The sequence below is a fragment of the Pongo abelii genome, chromosome 6 (assembly GCF_028885655.2).
Source record: "Pongo abelii isolate AG06213 chromosome 6, NHGRI_mPonAbe1-v2.0_pri, whole genome shotgun sequence".
NCBI lineage: Eukaryota > Metazoa > Chordata > Mammalia > Primates > Hominidae > Pongo > Pongo abelii.
In genome coordinates, this window is record NC_071991.2 from 62602617 (window position 1) to 62621106 (window position 18490).

The 18490-nt window shown below is 43.3% G+C and overlaps 1 long non-coding RNA gene across 2 annotated transcripts in view; it reads left to right on the plus strand.

Annotated features, from left to right (window-relative positions):
- Nucleotides 1-18490, plus strand: part of LOC129060366 (uncharacterized) — a 161465-nt gene that overhangs the window by 51884 nt on the left and 91091 nt on the right. The window contains exons 1-2 of one of the 2 annotated variants that reach the window (XR_008526990.2): nucleotides 4467-5036; nucleotides 8257-9292. The exons of the other annotated variant lie outside the window; for it this stretch is intronic. This is a non-coding gene — a long non-coding RNA (uncharacterized LOC129060366). Of the gene's footprint in view, nucleotides 1-4466; nucleotides 5037-8256; nucleotides 9293-18490 lie in introns of those variants that run through there. 2 annotated transcript variants of the gene reach the window in all.

Genomic DNA, 18490 nt, shown 5'->3' on the forward strand with positions numbered 1-18490 from the left:
CAGGGCCCGGTGTGGTGGCTCACACCTGTAATCCCAGCACTTTGGGAGGCTGAGGCAGGAGAATTGCTTGAGCCCAGCAGTTCAAAACCAGCCTGGGCAACAGAGTCAGACTGTCTCTATAAAAAATAAAAAAATTAGCCCAGCGTGGTGGCATGTCCCTGTGGTCCCAGCTACTCAGGAGGCTGAGATGGGAGAATCTCTTGAGCTGAGGAAATAGAGACTTCATTGAGCCCTGATTGTGCCACTGCACCCAGCCTGGGTGAAAGAGAGAGACCCTGTCTCAAAATAATAATAATAATAGTTCCAATGGCCAACATTCGCAACAAGTAAAACTAAATACATCAGTTTATTTTCTACTATTAAACCAAACATCAACAAGTTAGTGGCAGCAAATAACATCAACAAGTTAGTGGCAGCAAATAACATCAACCATTACTCTGAATTAATATTGATAATTTTCATTGTGTTAGTTTTGTAGTTTAGTTTGTATTTAATTCGTACATTAGGTTTACTCTTAGATTTGCATAAGAGCTATGCATATACAGCATTTATACTTCATTTATCTTAAAGAAACATAATTAAAATGATTTGTCCACACTAATGATTTATAATATTTTTCCATTTAAAGGGTTACTTCATTACTCATGTTTAAGAAACAGTGACTTAATGAATAAGCTCCTATAAACCCAAGAAACATTCTCAACATCTGACTAGTAAGAGGGTTTAGAAAACCCACTATAGGGCCCATTTTTTCCTCCCAAAGATGTTGATAGACTTGGAAAATTCTGGATCTAGTTGGTTTTTGTTGTGGTTGTTTTGCTTTGCAGATATTTAAACAGATGTTTAATGGAGGAATTTGCTCATTGCGCTCCAATGAAACCAATCTACTTTCAATTTTAAGAATATGCCAAGCTCTTTCCCATCTCAGCAACTTTGTACTTACTGTGTCCTCTGCCTGGTCTGGAGCACTGATATGGTTTGGCTATATGTCCCCACCCAAATCTCATCTGGAATTGTACTCTCCTAATTCCCACATGTTGTGGAAGGGACCCAGTGGGGGATAATTGAATAATGAGGGTGGTTTCCTCCATACTGTTCTTGTGGTAGTGAATAAATCTCATGAGATCTGATGGTATTATCAGGGCTGTCTGCTTTTATGTCTTCCTCATTCTCTCTTTGCATGCTGCCATCCATGTAAGACGGCACTTGCTCCTCCTTGCCTTCTGCCATGATTGTGAGGCTTCCCCAGCCACGTGGAATTGTAAGTCCAATTAAACCTCTTTCTTTTGTATGTCACCCAGTCTCAGGTATGTCTTTATCAGCAGCGTGAAAACAGACTAATACAAGCACCTTCCTCTGCTTTTTGCATGGCTGATTCTTTTTAATCCCTGGGTCTCTGCTTCAACATCCTTTCTTCACATGCCCTTCGGTAACCACCCCTGTCTAAAGGAGGTGGTTTGTTATTATCCCTCATCACCTTCTTTATTTCCCCCCAGACACTCGCAGGATCTCTTATTCTTTAAAATGTTCATTTTACTGATTCATTGCTTGCTTCCCTCATCAGGCTTTTCCTCATGGTTTGATGAGGGGATGGGGGAGAAATAATGGTTCCTTAAGGCCCTGTTCTACTAGACAGTAGGCCAGATCATCAGCACCTTAGTCAGGATAAGATCTGTTCAAGTTGATATTCAATTAATAGACTCAGTGATCAAAAGAGTGACTTATTTTTACACCTCAGATTTTTCTCCATTCATTTTTAAATTCTGTTGAGTTATATAGTGAATAATTACCATTTTTATTAATTCTAACATGCATATTTCCTCCATCGTTTAGTATCTCTGAAATTGATCTTAACAATTGATATCATGTCCCATTTTATTTGGTGACTTTCCTTTAAAGCAGTGCATAAAACTATGTGCATCTTACACACAGTGTGGATGGCATTTGGGAGTCCACCAAATAAGATAACTCTATTTCTTTAAGACAATTGACTAATATTAATTTGTCCAGTGAAGGAACTTAGAAACACCGTGCTAGGAGTCAGCCACTGTAGTAGCTTTTCTGCAAAAAATGGCCACCAACAAACCCTGTGTACCATGCAGCTCTTTCATCCAGGAAGTGGAGTCTTTCTTCTCTGCATGATTCTAGGTTGATCCTGAGATTTACTTTGGTCAGGTCAGTAGAATGTGGGAGAAGTGACACTGATTTCTGATCCTTGAGAGCATTTCCAGTTCCTTTGGTGAGCCAGCTACCTCAATGTAAATATGACTGCTGAATGATGAGAGACCACAGAGACAGAGTGAGAGCAAGAGTGAAGGGTGGGGTGGAGGAGTAGGGGGAAAGATAGAGAGAGAGAGAAAAGAGAGAGGTCCTTGGAAGAGAAGTGATGGTGCCGCCATCAGCCAGCACCAATGCCTAAGCCCATGAGTGAGGTCATCTTGGATCTTCCAGCCCCAGGCAACACGATGTGGAGCAGAGGTGAACCATCCCCACTGAGCCCTGTCTGAATTCCTGACCTACAGATTCATGAACAATAACATGGTTTTAGTTTTAAGCTACTAAATTTTAGGGTAGTTTGTTACACAGTAATAAATAACTGAGACATCAACAGAGTTAGAATTTAAGTCCTACTAACTGTTCTCTCGGTTTTCTCCAATTTGGAGCAAGCTCTCTCCCTCAAATAAAGAAATAAACTTTAATGATGTGAGCCTCAGAAAGAGTGCCAGTGTTTCTCCCAGATCAGATTTCCTGGCACTAACAAAACAATCATGAAATGCTATAAGACGTCACAGTTCAAAACCAGATTCCACTGGGGGATTATCACTTCCTCAAATCACCTTCCTACTTGCAGTTATTTCTGTTCAATGTGATGGTGCCTCATTGAGTATCTGGGGCTCCTAAAAGATATTTTGCTGCATAACTTAATGTAAAACCGTATAATCACCATGAAAGCACATCTAAAAGTGTCCAATGTTTCTAAATAAGAAATGATTGCCTAGCCATGGCAATTCCGTAAGAGAGCAACCTTTGAATGACAAATGTTGGCTCAAGACCATTGTAAGTAGAATGATCTGGATCTGATAAGTGTCAGAACTACTACGGCACAGGAGTGCCCCCCAAAGCAACACTCTGGAGAAATACTGAAGACATTTCCCCTGAGAGTTGGCACTTAGAATAGCCAGCCTGCTGACCAAGCAGGATATCCTCAGTGTGTGTGGTAGTTTCTCAATCGGAAGTATGAAAATCAGGAACATTGCAAAAGGGAGGGCAAGAGCTCTGAACGATTAATATCCTGTGAAGTGTGAGAGGGACACTTGAGCTTTTTACTTTGCAGTAACAACCTTGGAATGGAAAGCTATTTCGGTAGCCAAGTGTGGAAAGTGAACATTAACCAAATAAAACCATGGGGTCATAAAGCTAGGAATGTGCAGGAATTCATGAGTCTGGTTTTCCTCAGCATATTTGCTCTTTCAGAAGAAATTTTCCTCTATTGCTCCATGAAATATGAGTGTGTGTTTACATTTTAAAATAAACCACATTATATCATGAGGTCCTGTTATTCCTAATCCACAGCTCAATCCATGTATGTAATCCAATAACTATAATAACTTTAACATTTCTTTAAAAGTAAACACAGGACCTTTTCCTCTGTGTTTGCCCAATCTCCTTTATGGGACACTAAAATTGAGAACAGAATATCTTCTTTAGCCTTTGACTGACACATGAGGCCTTCTCTGGAGATAAGCTGGGGTTATAAAACCTTCCATGAGTGAGAGGCCGAATCCATCAGTCATCTCAGAAAACCTCACGGCCAGTTCTACTCCATATGAAATCTGTTGGGGCATCAATCTACTGATGGATGCAATGAAGACATGGCTCAACACTGTTCTTACTGCGATTCAGTGGAGTTTCGTACTCGGCATTGGATGGCTGCATAACATCCAGGAGAGACATAAACATAAGAAGAAAACTTAGAAATGAAATCATTATCAAGAAAAAACAAACCACAAAGGAAAGGTGAGTGTGTATTGGAAAAGTTCAGCCCGACAGATACTGCCCTAGATTCAGTGATTTGCCAGGAGACAGAAAGAAATGTATCCTTTCCTATCAAGTGTTAAAAGCACAATATCATTTTGTCATTGTTGCAAAAACACAATGACACTCAGGAAGAAACCCCTTTCTGAAGCTCCTGGGCTCTTCCCTGGACCCTGTCAGCAGCCCTGGAGGAAACAATGCCAGATATTATAGGCCATGCTTTACAAATTCTCACCTGAAGCTTGGAGATCACTATTAGTTTTTCTTCAAATACATCTAGAAAAAGTAGGTTTCTTTCAAGCAAAGAAAGTAGGGAAATTCACACCAAATCAAAGACCCAGAGTTGAGTTTTTTTGGGGCATGACCCTTCTGTCTTTTTTTTTTTTTTTTTTTGATGGAGTCTTGCTCTGTCTCCCAGGCTGCAGTGCAGTGGCACGATCTCGGCTCACTACAACTTCCATCTCCTGGGTTCAAGCGATTCTCCTGCCTCAGCTTCCTGAGTAGCTGGGATTACAGGCACCTGCCACCACTCCTGGCCAATTTTTTGTATCTTTAGTAGAGATGGGGTTTCACCATGTTGGCCAGGCTGGTCTCAAACTTCGGACCTCGGGTGATCCACCCGCCTCGGCCTCCCAAAGTGCCGGGATTACAGGTGTGAGCCACCGCACCCGGCCAACCTTCTGTCTTGACAGGAATAGGTTAAGGTAGCTTTGGGGGTAGGAGTGAGAGGTGTCCTTTTGATCTCTCAACAGTCCCCAACATTTCCCCTCATAGTACCTGAGTGTTTTCCCTTCTCTTTGTGACACTCCACTGAAGGACCATCAATGAAGCCTACTACTAAAGATGCAAATATCCCTGGAAAAGGAGATGGAGCGACAGGAACACTGATCCTACACCAGGGCTGAGCACAGAGGATAGAGACAAAGCAGGACCCAGGAAATGTGTATTGCAAGTTTGAAGGTTGAGCCTCTATAGAACAGTGATCTTGCTGGAACACTCAGGTGAGGAATGAGAGTCGATAGTGAGGCTGAGAAGGACAGCTGAGATGGGATGGGGAGGGGGTGGGGAATGTCGTCAGGGGAATCATAGACCTGAGTGAGATAGGACAAGCACAGGGAAAAGCAGCAGGCATTCAAGGAGAGGACCTTTATAGGTTGCAAAAGGTGCCCAAGGTTGTTGGAAGGGGAGCTTACAAAGGTGAATGTGGTGAATCTCTACCTGCAGGAGGAGATGAAGGGGTGCTTCTCTGTTCCCAGGGTCTGAGATTAGGCTGGAACCACTGGCCAGAAACTTAGTTTCATGGCAGGCTTCTTCAGCCTTTCTGGCATCTGCAGACTAATCGCACCAAACTCGGTCACCCTATTCATTAGGTAGTACGTCATATCCTGCAAACCACTAGATTATAAACACAATTTGTGGTCTGCTTTCAGGGTGAGACTGTCGCTATCTCAGGTAAGATGTTTAAGGGTCAGTCTTATGGCTACACCTAGAGCTTTGTCAGAGTCAAGCCCTCTGGGTTAGTTTAGGGAGCCACAGTTTGGTACCCAGAGTTGGGCTTGAAACAGTTGAGCAACAAGTCACTTTTCTTTATCTTCCTATGCATTTTCAGCAGTCATCATGATTCATATGACACAGTTCCTCGAAAGACCGAGAAAAAGTCACACAATACTTCCTATTTCCTGTGGTGCAGGGATACATATTTTCTTTCTTTTTGAAAAAGGCTGTCGCTGTGTCTACTAAGCTGGAATGCAGTGGTGCAATTACAGCTCACTTCAGCCTTGACCTCCTGGGCTCAAGGGATCCTCCCACCTCAGCCTCCTGAGTAGCTGGGACTACAGACACATTGCCACCACACTTGACTAATTTATTTACTGTAGAGATGAGGCGGGAGAGGGGTCTCACTATGTTGCCCAGGCTGGCCTCGAACTCCTTGGCTCAAGCAATCTGCCTGTCATGGCCTCCTAAAGTGCTGGGATTACTGGCGTGAGCCACTGTGCTCCAGCCTTCATATTATTTATAACTACAGTACATAGTTAAGAATGTCTGGGACTTCAGAGTTGGAAGCATTAAGAAATATTTCTGTGATTAAATATAGATACTGGGTAATAGTGTCTGTTTCTAATTTATTTTTTAAACTATTTTTTTTCACCGCAAACAAACTAAAAGATAGTGACTTTTAGGCCTGGTGCAGTGGTTCATGCCCGCAATCCCAGCACTTTGGGAGGCTGAGGCAGGCAAATCACTTGAGGCCAGGAGTTCAAGACCAGCCTGGCCAACATGGCAAAACCCTGTCTCTACTCAAAATACAAATATTAGCCAGGTGTGGTGGTGCGTGCCTGTAATCCCAGCTACTCGGATGGCTGACGCACAAGAATCGCTTGAACCCGGGAGGCAGAGGTTGCAGTGAGCCAAAGTCATCCCACTGTACTGACTTCTTAAATGTGGAGGTAGAAAGAGTTAAGACTTTGCATGTATCTACATGACACTAATCCATATCTAAAATTTCATATTATGGATTAAAATTCTGAAATTTGAGTTTCCGTTTAACGGTATAGTTAGAAAGAGAAATCCAATCAGGATATAACAAGATTATAAAACCACTATTAGTCCAACAATTCTCAAAATATGGCCAGGGGACCACTGGGGGGTCCCTAGGTTCTTTCTGAGAGATCGCAAATCCTGCCTTTTCCAACTGTATACCTAAGACTTGACTTTACTGTGTAAGACTGGATTTTCTTTTTATACTTCAGCCAAAGCAACATAAGTAACAGATTGAAGACAGAAGTAGATATGAGATTTTAGCCATCTTCTCTAAGACCAGACATTAAATAAATTTCTAAAAATATAACACAATGCCAATCTTATCATTACATTTTGTGGGGGTTGGGGGAAATATAGTTACTTTTCATGAAAACCATTATTAGTGTTAAAAAATAAAGAGTTTGTTATAGTTATTTTAAATGAATGAACAAATATTACAACCATTTCTTACTTTTAATTTCTAATGTAGTAAATATTAATACATCTAAGTCACACAAACAAAAGCTCTTTAAGGTCCTCATGAAGTAAGTTTTAAGAGGGTAAAGGGGTCCTGATATTGAGATGTTTGAAAACTCCTGTGTGAATCCTGGTTCATTTTCCTCAAGCTAATTCTGTGGACTTTGTACCCATCCAAATCCCATTTCCTTAGCTTGAGTTTGTTACCACCTCCACCCTCTTCATTTTCCCTCCCAATAGTATGCTTATGTGCAAGGGTAATGTAAAAATAGGTAGCACGTTATATGGCATGGATACCCACCAATGCAAGCATTTGCACAACCGTAAGCAAAGATTCTGACTGAAAGCAAAAAGTTCAGTCCCCCTGTCTCTGAGCTTCTAGGTCTTTTCACTTGTAAATTCCATCTGCCTGTGGATATATGAGAATTCCCTCTGTCATCCAAAAGACTGTCCTGCTTACAGGTGAATCCTGGGGGGCTGGACATAGTACCTAGCACATCGGAGGGACTCAGCTGGAATCTGTGCATGAGTCTATATTTCTCTATCCTGAGTGCAAACTCTGCCTCACTCAGTAGTGTCCCTCACACCAGTGTGGAGGAACACAACATAGGGTTGCGTTATGGCGATGAAACTGAGAACAGTCACCAGCCACTTTCATCACCATCATCATCATTGCCCCAAGGAGATGAAGCTTCAAATGGTCTAATATTATGCAATGTCTTAAACACCTGGATGAGATTTGTTTAGGCTTAAGGAATGGGTGAAATGCCTCAGAGATCTATGTTAACCAAACCAGTTAAACCACCCTAACCACCCAGTTAAGACGTAGTTAGCACATTGCTTAGCGTGCACCAGAATGAGCTTGTCACCAGAAATGCATGGAATGTATTGAGATGCCGTATTTTGGTGAAATGAGATTATGAGAACTGGGAAAACCAGATTTAGGGGATTTCCAAAGGCCTGAGGCTAGGCTATGACCACCAGCTCTGCACGCTTGGAACTCTCCCTGAGCGAGCATGTGATTCCTTGGGCACTTATCCCTTCCTTCTTAACGTTATGGAATGAATTGTGCATCCACCCACCCTGAATTCAGATACTGAGGTCCTAGCCCTCAGTACTAAGAATGTGATCTTATTTGGAGGTAGGGTCTTTACAGAGGTAATCAAGTTAAAGTGAGGGGCAGGGAGCTAACCCAATAGGACTGATTTCCTTATTTTAAAATAGGGAAATTTGGACCCAGAGATACATTCAGAGAGAAGATGATGTGAAGGCACAGGAAGGATGCCCTGTGAACATCAGGACCAAGGCCTGCAAACCTAGGAGAGAGGTCTACAACAGGTCCTTCCCTCGCAGCCCTCAGATCAAACTAACCCTGCAAGTACCTTGATTTTGGACTTCCGGCTTCCAGAATTGAGCAAAAATAACTTTCTGTTGAAGCCGTCCAGTCTTGAAGCCACCTAGTCTGTGGTGCTTGGTTACCGCGGCCCTGGCAAACTTGCCTGAGGCTTTCCGAATTACAGCCCCGTTTTGTCACAGGGGAAGAATTCTAAGAAGTTCTTTATTTGGCCAAGTGAGGGATAGAAGAATAATGAGCATTTCCCTCGTCACCGCTCTGACAACTGCCTCAGCCACACACGGCTTAGGAGATTGGCTACTTCCTCCACCTTCAGCTTACAGGGGGCTTCAGTAATAAATGTGTAGAAGTGTTTGGTCTTCTCAATGCTGGGAATCCAGGGAGTATGGCCTGGCATACATGGAAACCAGTCCCCTAAAGACCTCATTGACACAGGCCTCATTTGGGGGTCTCCTTCTCAGGCACTTCCCCCTTGGCTCCTGAGGCCAGAACCTGACCCTGCTGTGTCTCTCTTCCATGCATCTTTTTGCCATCTCTGCTGTCTGGAATCTGCAACAATATGAGGGTGCTCAGGACTTCGATGTTGCTGCTGACCTCAGCATGCCCCAGTCCAAATCTACCGTTTCCCTCCTGGGCCCACATCCGCTTCTGCTCCCCACTTCCCCAATGTCTTCATTCTTTTCATCACATGCTGACCAAAGAGTCATCTTTAGGCACTCTCTGTGTCCCTTCTGCTACATCCACTCTGTTGCCACATCTCCTAAATTCTTCCGTCTGATTTCTTCTCACTCTTTCTTTCCACCCTGGGTCAGTCCATTGGGGCCCCATGTCAGGACACCGGATGACACTGTTTGGACACCTGGAAGGATCGGGTAAAGGATACAGAGAAGTCTAAGGAGGGATAGGGTGAGTCTGAGATGTGCTGTGGTTTAGGCACCAGGTAAAGCTAATTGGGGGGTGGGTGAGGAATGGGGTGAGGGTATCTATTGCATATATTTTATGGTAATAAAAGGAAGTTGAAAGTTCAGTTGCTTGTTTTGGGGAATTAAAAATGATCATGAATGTCAAAATGTGAGCAACTTTGCACAGAATGGCAGTATCAGAGTGTCATGGGTCATCGCAAAAGCCTTCTCCTTGTTGCCTGCATTTCCTTCCTCTAATATTGTACATACTACCACCATATTTAAATATGCAATTCTGGTTAAATGCACCATTTCCTTTATTCATATAGTCAACAAACATTTACTGAGCACACTTCTCATTATTGAAATTTAGTAGAAAATGAGACTGAGTCGATCCGTGTTATTTTCCTACCATTCCCTCCAAGAGCTCCCACTCCAAATCATTCTTTTAGGCTGACTCTTAGTCTTAGTCACCATATATGTGAGTGTGTGTGTGTGTGTGTGTGCATGTGGTGTGAACATATGGCAAATATATAACTAGGGCCCCAGATATAGATTTGTAACTCATTTATTATAATCAAAATGAAGATACTAAAGGGTACAGATGCTCAGTGGTTACTGTGGTGATGAGCACTCTGCGAATAGCCTTATTCCCCTTTGATGGCATTTTCATTCATAGGATGAAATGGAGAAAACGTGAGAACGTTTCCAAAAGTGCAGGAATTATCCCCTCTGTCATGCCATGCATTTGTTTTCATTTTTCAAATTTTAAGCTTGAGAACTTTTAAGCTGGCTTTTAAAGTTTATGCAAGGAGAACAAACTTAGTTGCTTGGTTTGCTGCTCTTCTAATTCCTTAGATTTGTAATATAAAGCAGCATCCCATTTTAATTTTGAAAGGCAAAGAGCTACGCTGTTGCCTCCATCCTTCTCCCAATTCCCCTTGTTTGATACTCCCCAGCACCAGAGATGCAGGCTGTTCCGCTCTCCTCTCATCCAAGTGCAGGGAAACGTTCTCTCAATTTCTCTCTCTCAACTAATAACCATAAGTTTTTGGAGAAGTCAGTCAGTTCAAAATATATGACATTTTAGGCCGGGTGTGGTGGCTCACATCTGTAATCCCAGCACTTTGGGAGGCTGAGGTGGGCAGATCACTTGAGGCCAGGAGTTCAAGACCAGGCTGGCCAAGATAGCAAAACCCTGTCTCTACTAAAAATACAAAAATTAGCCAGACGTGGTGGTGGGTGCCTGTAATCCCAGCTACTCAGGAGACTGAGGCATGAGAGTGGCTTGGAGTTGAGGGGGTGGAGGTTGCAGTGAGCTGAGATCATACCACTGGACTCCAGTCTGGGTGACAGAGTAATATTTTGTCTCAAAAAAAAAAAGATATAAAAAAATTAATCATACAGACCTCATAGAATGGTCAGAGATAAGTTATAAACTGCTGGGTATTTTCTGGATTTAAACTAACTAAGGCAAAAGTTTGGTTTATATTGGGCAAGCATAAAGATGAATATAATCTGTGACTGAGTGCTCGATTCATCACGCTCTGAGTCTCCTTTCCAAGACACCGTCGGCTGCGTAGACTTGGAGAGGGTCCAAGGGAGGAAGTTGGGGGCAAGGCAACCAGTGGGAAATGCCCAGTTTCATTCTAAAGTCTGCTGAAGGGGTACAACTGCTCTGTACTTCTTTGAAAGATTTTGGAGAAATACCTTGCACATGACAATTAGAGAAGTTCTGGTTATAGTAGCAGGAACTTATTTAGATTGTCCCTGGATCATGGGTAAGAGGGCACAAGAAAGAGAAGCCTCTGGTTAAGATATTTAGAAAGATGGGGTAGAATGATGGGCTCCTGGGTAGTTGGCTATTGTCCCATAAATCAGGGCCCCTCATCTTCTGGTCAAGCCCTGCAGCCTGATGGGCAGAGGGGCATGTGTCAGCTGTACTTGACACATGGTTTTAAAGCCAACACTTACTGAATGAGCAGTTAGCAGGTGCCAGGCCTAGAACTGTGAACTTTGCAATCATTGTCTGGTTTAGCCCTCTTAGGATCCAGAGACTCATCTTAGCCTCATTTGATAGAGGAGAACATAGAAACCCAGAAGAGTTAAAAATTGTTCCCAAAGTCACACCTTGGTCTCTCCGTCTCCCAGAGTTTCTTAGGTACCACCCCCACTACTTCAATGCTATTACTAATTTTGTTTTTTTTTTATGTTCCTCCAAAGCTTTCTGTACTGTACAAGATAAATGCAGAAACTTTCTTATGTGCCATTGATTCAAAATTCAACATGCATTTTTAAAGAATTATTAGGGACTAGGTTTGTACTAAACAGAGATGAAGACATACAGCCCCTGCATTGAAATAGCTCATCCTCATTTATTTATTTATTCGTCCATCCAGCAAACTTTTCCTGAGCACTTTCTATATCCCAGGTACTGTACTAGGTGCTGCGAATAAAAATCCAAATCAGACACTGTGTTTAACATTAATATTAATTAACATTAATAGTAATGATAATAGCAATACTACTAATAATAGCTAACACTTACTGAGCACTTACTGTATGCTCTCCACTGTTTTAAGCACTTTGTACTATCAACTCAATCAATCTTCACCACAAGCCTGTGAGCTGGGTACTATTATCATGATCTTGATTTTACAGATGAAGAAACTGAGGCACAGAGAGAGTAAGAGATTTGTGATGGGCCAGGAGTGGTGGCTCATGCCTGTAATCCCAGTACTTTGGGAGATCAAGGCGGGTGGATGGCTTGAGCTCTGGAGCTCAAGACCAGCTGGGGAAACACAGCAAGACCCCTTTTCTATCAAAAACAAAAACGAAAGCAATTTGCTGGGTGTGATGGCATACCTCTAGTCCCAGCTCCTTGGGAAGGTGAGATAGGAGGATACCTGAGCTGGGGGAGGTCAATCCTGCAGTGAGCCGTGATCACACCACTGCACTTCAGTATGGGTGACAGAATGAGACTCTGTCTCAAAAAAAGATTCAAACTGTTTGAATACTGTATGCACACCAGTGTGGGAAGTAGGTGCAACAACGACAAAATGTTTGCAAGGCAGTGAAATTGGAGACAATTGAGGTCAGTCCATGGTCATGAGGGCCAAGGAGAATCAGCGACCAAATATGCCTATCTCCAGGGTTCCGGTAGGGTCTCTTGTCCTCAAAGTGGGCGTGTGGCTCTTGGCAAGCTAGGTTAGGAGAGTTGCCTAAGTGTGATGAGCTGGATATTCAAGCTGGCAGAAATGAATTTCTTATACCCCTTTTCAGCTTCATTTCAAATATATGGGGCTGTTTCTACAACAATTGAACTCATGGACACATGGACGAGATGGCTTTTGTTGTGTTTGAAAAAGGGTCAGCAGCAAAAAGGCCAAGAACATATATTGGTGAAGGACGGTCTCTTAAATAAATGGTGCTGGAAAAACTGATATCCACATGCAGAAGAATGAAACTAGACCCCTGTCTCTCACCATATACACAAATCAAATCAAGTGGATTAAAGACTTAAATTGAAGACCTGAAACTATGAAACTACTAGAAGAAAACATTGGAAAAACTCTCCAAGACGTTGGTCTGGGCACAGATTTCTTGAATAAGACTCAAATGCACAGGCAACTAAAGCAAGAAATGGACAAGTGGATTACAGCAAGCTAAAAACCTTCTGCAAAGCAAGGGAAACAATCAATGGAGTCAAGATATAACCTACAGAACATAAGAAAATATTTGCAAACTATTCAATTGTCAAGGGATTAATAACTAGAATATCTAAGGAACTCAAACAACTCAATAACAACAAAAAATCCAATTTACGAATAGGCAAAAGATCTGAATAGACATATCTCGAAAGAAGACATGTAAATGGCCAAGAAGTATGTGAAAAATCCTTAACATCACTAATCATCAGGGAAATGCAAATCAAAACCACAATGAGATATCATCTTACACCAATTAAAATAGCAGTTATCAAAAAGACAGAAAGTAACAGATGCTGATGAGGATGAAGAGAAAGGGAACCCTTGTATAGTGTTGGTGGGAATGGAAATTAGTACAACCACTATGGAGAACAGTATGGAGGTTTCTCAAAAAACTAAAAACAGAGTTACTATATGATCCAGGAATCCCATTGCTGGGTATATATCCAAAAGAAGGGAAGTCAGTATATCAGAGATATGTGCATTCCCATGTTTATTGCAGCACTGTTCACAATAGCCAAGATATGGAATCAACCCACAAGTTCATCGATGGATGAATAGGCAAAGAAAATGTGGCAAATATATATAATGGAATATTATTCAGCCATAAAAAATGAAATCCTGTCATTGGCAGCAATGTCAGTGGAATTGGAGGACACTGTTAAGTGAAATAAGCCAGGCGCAGTGAGACAAATATCACATTATCGCTTATATTGTGGGAGCAAAAATCTTGATCTTATGGAGGTAGAGAGTAGAATGATGGTTATCAGGGGCTGGGAATGGTAGTGGGGAGGGGAGATAAGGAGAGATTAGTTAATGGGCACAAAAATATAGTTAGATGGAAGGAATAAGACCTGGTGTTTGGTGTCACAATAGGATGACTATAGTTAACAATAATTTATTGTATATTTCAAAATAACGAGAAGAGTGGCATTGGAATGCTCTTAAGACAAGCAAATGATAAATGCTTGGGGTTCTGGATACCTCAGCCATACACTGTATGGTTGTATCAAACTATCACATGTACCTCAGAAATCTGTACAACTATTTTGTATTCATGAAAATAAAAATTAAATTACTTCAAAAAAAAAAAAAAAAAAAAAGGTCGGCAGGATGCTAGTGGCCTCCCCAGGAGGAATCCTGGGATGGTGTTTTCCCTTATTAAGATTTCACAGGGACAGGCACACCCCGAGTGAAAGCCACATCTATGCCTTACTCAGGGTCCAGGTGTCAGTCAGACAAAACAGCAAGGTGTTCGTGTAGTGTTCATTCATTCAGTAAATATTTATCAACTGCCTACTGTGTGCCTAGAAACTGTTCTAGTCCTTTGGGATACACAGTGAACAAAATGGAAAAAAAAAAACACACTTTCTCTCATGGAGTTTACTTCTTGTGAGTGAGACAGGCAATAAATAATAATCATTATAAATAAGTAAATTACCAAGTATGTTAGAAGGTGATAACCTTCTATATAGAGTCATGGGTTCATATAGAAGGCAAGGAATTGAGAGTACAAGCTTGGGGATCTAGGGCTTCCTTACTCTGGGGTCTGATTCCTGGAGGTGACTAGGCAGGGCTCACCGGGCAGGTGATATTTGACCAAAGTCCTGAGGAGGTGGGAATAGCCAGCGCCAAGGTCCTAAGGTCGGGGGAGGTGCCTGGTGTGTCTGGGGAACAGCCAGGTGGCCAGCGTGGCTGGAGCAGTTAGAAGGAGGAGAGGAGTAGGAGATGAGGTCAGAGGGAAAGTGCCTGGTAGTGCCTTCTAGACCATTGTGGAGACTTTGGCTTTTACTTTGAGTGAAATGAGGAGAGCAATAGTAATGGAGGGATTGAGAAAGAGTCTTGTTCTGCATATATTTTGAAGCCAGCAGATGTCCCAATAGATGATAGGCTGGGTATTAGAGGAGGGGTACCAAGGTCAAAGACTACTCCATGGTGTTTGGCTGGAGCACCTGGGAGGATAGGGATGCTGTTCCCTGCATCTGAGACAGAATAAAGGTTCCTGTGGAAACGTTTGGGGGAAGACCCAGCCCTTCACATTAGACCTAGGAAGTTAGGGGAGGCTGTTGGACACGAAGATGGAGAGGACGCGTCGGGACTTGGAAATGTGGGTAGGGGTGCAGAAGAGAGGTCTGGGCAGGGTTCCTCAGAGGCAGGTGCTATGGAAAGCCAAGAGACTGAATGAAGTCACCAAGGGAGGAAGAGAAAGTAGAGGGTGGAGGACTGCACACTGGCCCTTCAGTGTGAAGATGCTGGGAAGGGGCAGCCGTGGAGACTGGGAAGCAGCAGCCACTGCTACAGGAGGAGAGAGCAGGGTGTGAGCAAGTGGAGAACAGGTGTAGACAGGCAGAGAAGAAACAGCTTGGTCTGTCTGCTGCCCACAGTCACAAGCACAGGCATACCCCAGGGGAAAGTTGCCTCTGTGCCTTACTCAGGCCAGATAAAACAGTTTTAAGGAAGAGAAACAGCTTCTTTTTTCCTGCCATGAGGAGAGGGGGAAAAAAAAAAAAAAAGATTGCCTAAGCAATTTGCATAATTGGGCCTTATGAGAAAGACCCCTGTGAGTCCAGTACTGAAGGGAGTTGATTTTAGCCATAGCAATTAGTCATTCTCCCACTTCATGAGCTGTCTGTGCAGGCAGCATTTGTTTAACAAAATAATCACCATCTCCATTTCCTCCGAATCATCCTTGAATCTAAAGATCATTTGAAAAAATGCTAGGCCATGCTATGGTGCACTCCTAGGGGTGTCTTATTTCCATTTTCCTAATTTCAGAGGGAAAAAAATAGGTAGAGCCTTGATGCACAAATTTGAAAATAAAACCAACATTCACCTGTATGCACTGGCCCCTTCCTGTGCACCCTCCAGCCCTGTGGTCCTTAGAGCTGCTTCCTACAATATTCATGACTTAGAACAGCCCATTCTTAAAGCTGGTCCAACATTCTTCCATCGGCCTGTCCACACTCTCTGGTTTGCGCTGGATCCCCAAGGAAATGGGTTTGGCTGCCTCAGGCTGTGGTCTAGGGACAAAGGAAAACCAAAGTCTGAGTTCAGGGTAGATGTTGTCAAGAGACAGGAAACCACTCATGGCTTAATTCCAGGAGCCTGCAAGGTCAGGCAGTGGGTGAGTGCCTGTGAGCAGAGCCTGGAGAGATCTCTGAAGTAGCAGTGCCCTGGGGGTCTGAGCCTTGGAGGTGCTGAGTCTTTGGATGAGAGGGAACTGACAGAAGCTCCGGTCCATTCAGTCATTCAATATTCATTTACCCAATGACTCCCATGGCTCACGTCCTTTGCTTCTTCATGAATTAATAATGTTTATTTTATGATGTCGCAGAAACCAGACATAGCCTAAGCCTGAGAAGTCTGGGGATGGTAGATGGTATAGTGTCGGGGAAACCGCACTCACTGTTGAGTCAGGCTGGCTTGGGTTCAAATCCTGGCCTGGCCAATTTTACCTTAAAGGGTAGCTTAGCCTCTTTGGGTCCCTGTAGTTGCCTCCAAAGGGACCATTATGATGTGTTCCTTGAGCAGCTGTTGTGAAGATCACGATGATACGTGGAAAACACCTGATACAGTGCTTCTCACATAGTAAGGACTCCATATATTGTAATGGTTATCATTTTTTGTTTGTCGTAGCAAGGTGTGGGTGAACTAAGGAGCCTAAATGAGACTTCCCATGCAGAGGCTGAGAAAATGAAGGGTTACTGCTCTAGAAGAGAGGTGGGGAGGGTGCCACAGGCAGGCTACTGTTCGCAGTATTTTGCCTTGGGCAGACATTGATGCCCTGTCCCCACACTCCTTTCACTCCCGCTGGGAGATGGCTTCCAAGGTGTGGCTCCAGGCCAAGGCCAATTACTGGGGTTTGCCTGTGGGCTGTAACCTCTTTACCACAGTCACCCTGAGCAGAAAGCCAAGCGAGTAATTTCGGAGAGCTTGTGTGCTGACACCCTTTTTGATGAGGTGAAAGGATCTGACTCAAAGCTAGCCCTCGACAGTGAAAATTAAGAAGTGTTTCTAAGCCTGAGAGGCAGCTTTGAGCTGTGTCCTCAGTCAGGAACGCATTTGAAAAGAAGTTTGAAAGGCTCTGAACTCTTCTAGATGGTCCTGAATAGACACTCCCCACGGTCCACGTCCCGGGAGGGGATAGACACAGCTATGAGCAGCCTAGCTTGCCGAAGCAGCAGGGCTTCTGTGCCTGTGCACCCCTGTCATGCCTGGAATGTCCCCGGAAGAGGGAACTTGCCCTGCTCAGCTCCCTCCAGGGAAGTTACCTGCTTCTCTGTCTCCTGCCATCACCCGAAGCCCAGCTCTGCCCTGGCTTAGGAGACAGGAAGGGAGCCCAGTTCTCAGCTTCCTTCTCCAACTGCAATTCAGCCTGTCAGAGCTGGCAGTGAGAACCTGAGAAGTGTATTTTCTGCCTCTTCCAAAGGGGAAGCCCATGGTTTTAGTGCTCAGCAGAGATCCCCATAGGCTAAAAAGTCTTAGCACCGATGGTGTTCACCCCCAGGTGCAGGATACTGAAAATAGATAATAACAAACAAGTACTCTACCTGACAGCAAGTGGGTAAGGGGTGACAGCCAGCGGAGCGTTGGTTTCCGATTCCTTCCTAATGTGGTCGCTGCTGGGCAGCTCTGCTGCTTGTTAGACAATCAGGGTTGCTGCCCTGTTAGTGTACGGTGGGGGGTGGGGAGCACAGCCATGGCGTGTATTTGCTGATAACTCAGCCCAACTCAGGTCCTTTTTAAATGACACTTCCTGATGCACAACCTTTTTCCCTGCAACACCTCTCCTTCAAAGACCCAGAAAACAAACACTGAGAATGAAGCCAGCCTGCTGCTTCCTGACCCTGGATGGATCCTTCCATATTCCAGTATCACAGTCACGTCTGCAAACATCCATTCTATTAAAGCAGTATGCAGTTGTAGGTCAGAATACAGAGCAGCAGATGTGTAGAACAAAGAAGTCTAGGGATCTAATATACAATATGAAGACTAAAAGAAAAAAAAAGCAGTATACATTATGTGAGACATACTTAGAAAAGCAGCAAACCCAGGAAAATGAAGTACGAGGCACACTGGTTTCACTTGATCAAATCAGCTTCTGAAGCTGTATTGTGAGGGGGCAGGGAAGGTTGGAACCCTCAAGCATTATTTGGGGGAGTTCACAGGTTTTAAATAATTCCATAAGACTGATAACACTTTAATGAGTCCCTAACCAAGAATGAGATTAGATAAAATTGTTGTGGATTCACTGAATAATCATGGAAAATAGGTAATTTCTATGAAAAAAAGCGAGCATGCTATGGGAGTAGATAAGGTAACGATGGACACAGCGATACTGTGTAAAGGCTCAGGTTTTTTCTTCTAGCATTTTGGACGCCTCACCTACATGTAACTGATAATAATCTGCTTCTTTGTACCAAGAACCACATGCAGCCTCTTCCATACATTAGCTCATTGATTACCAATAACAATCGTACACAGGATGTATTATT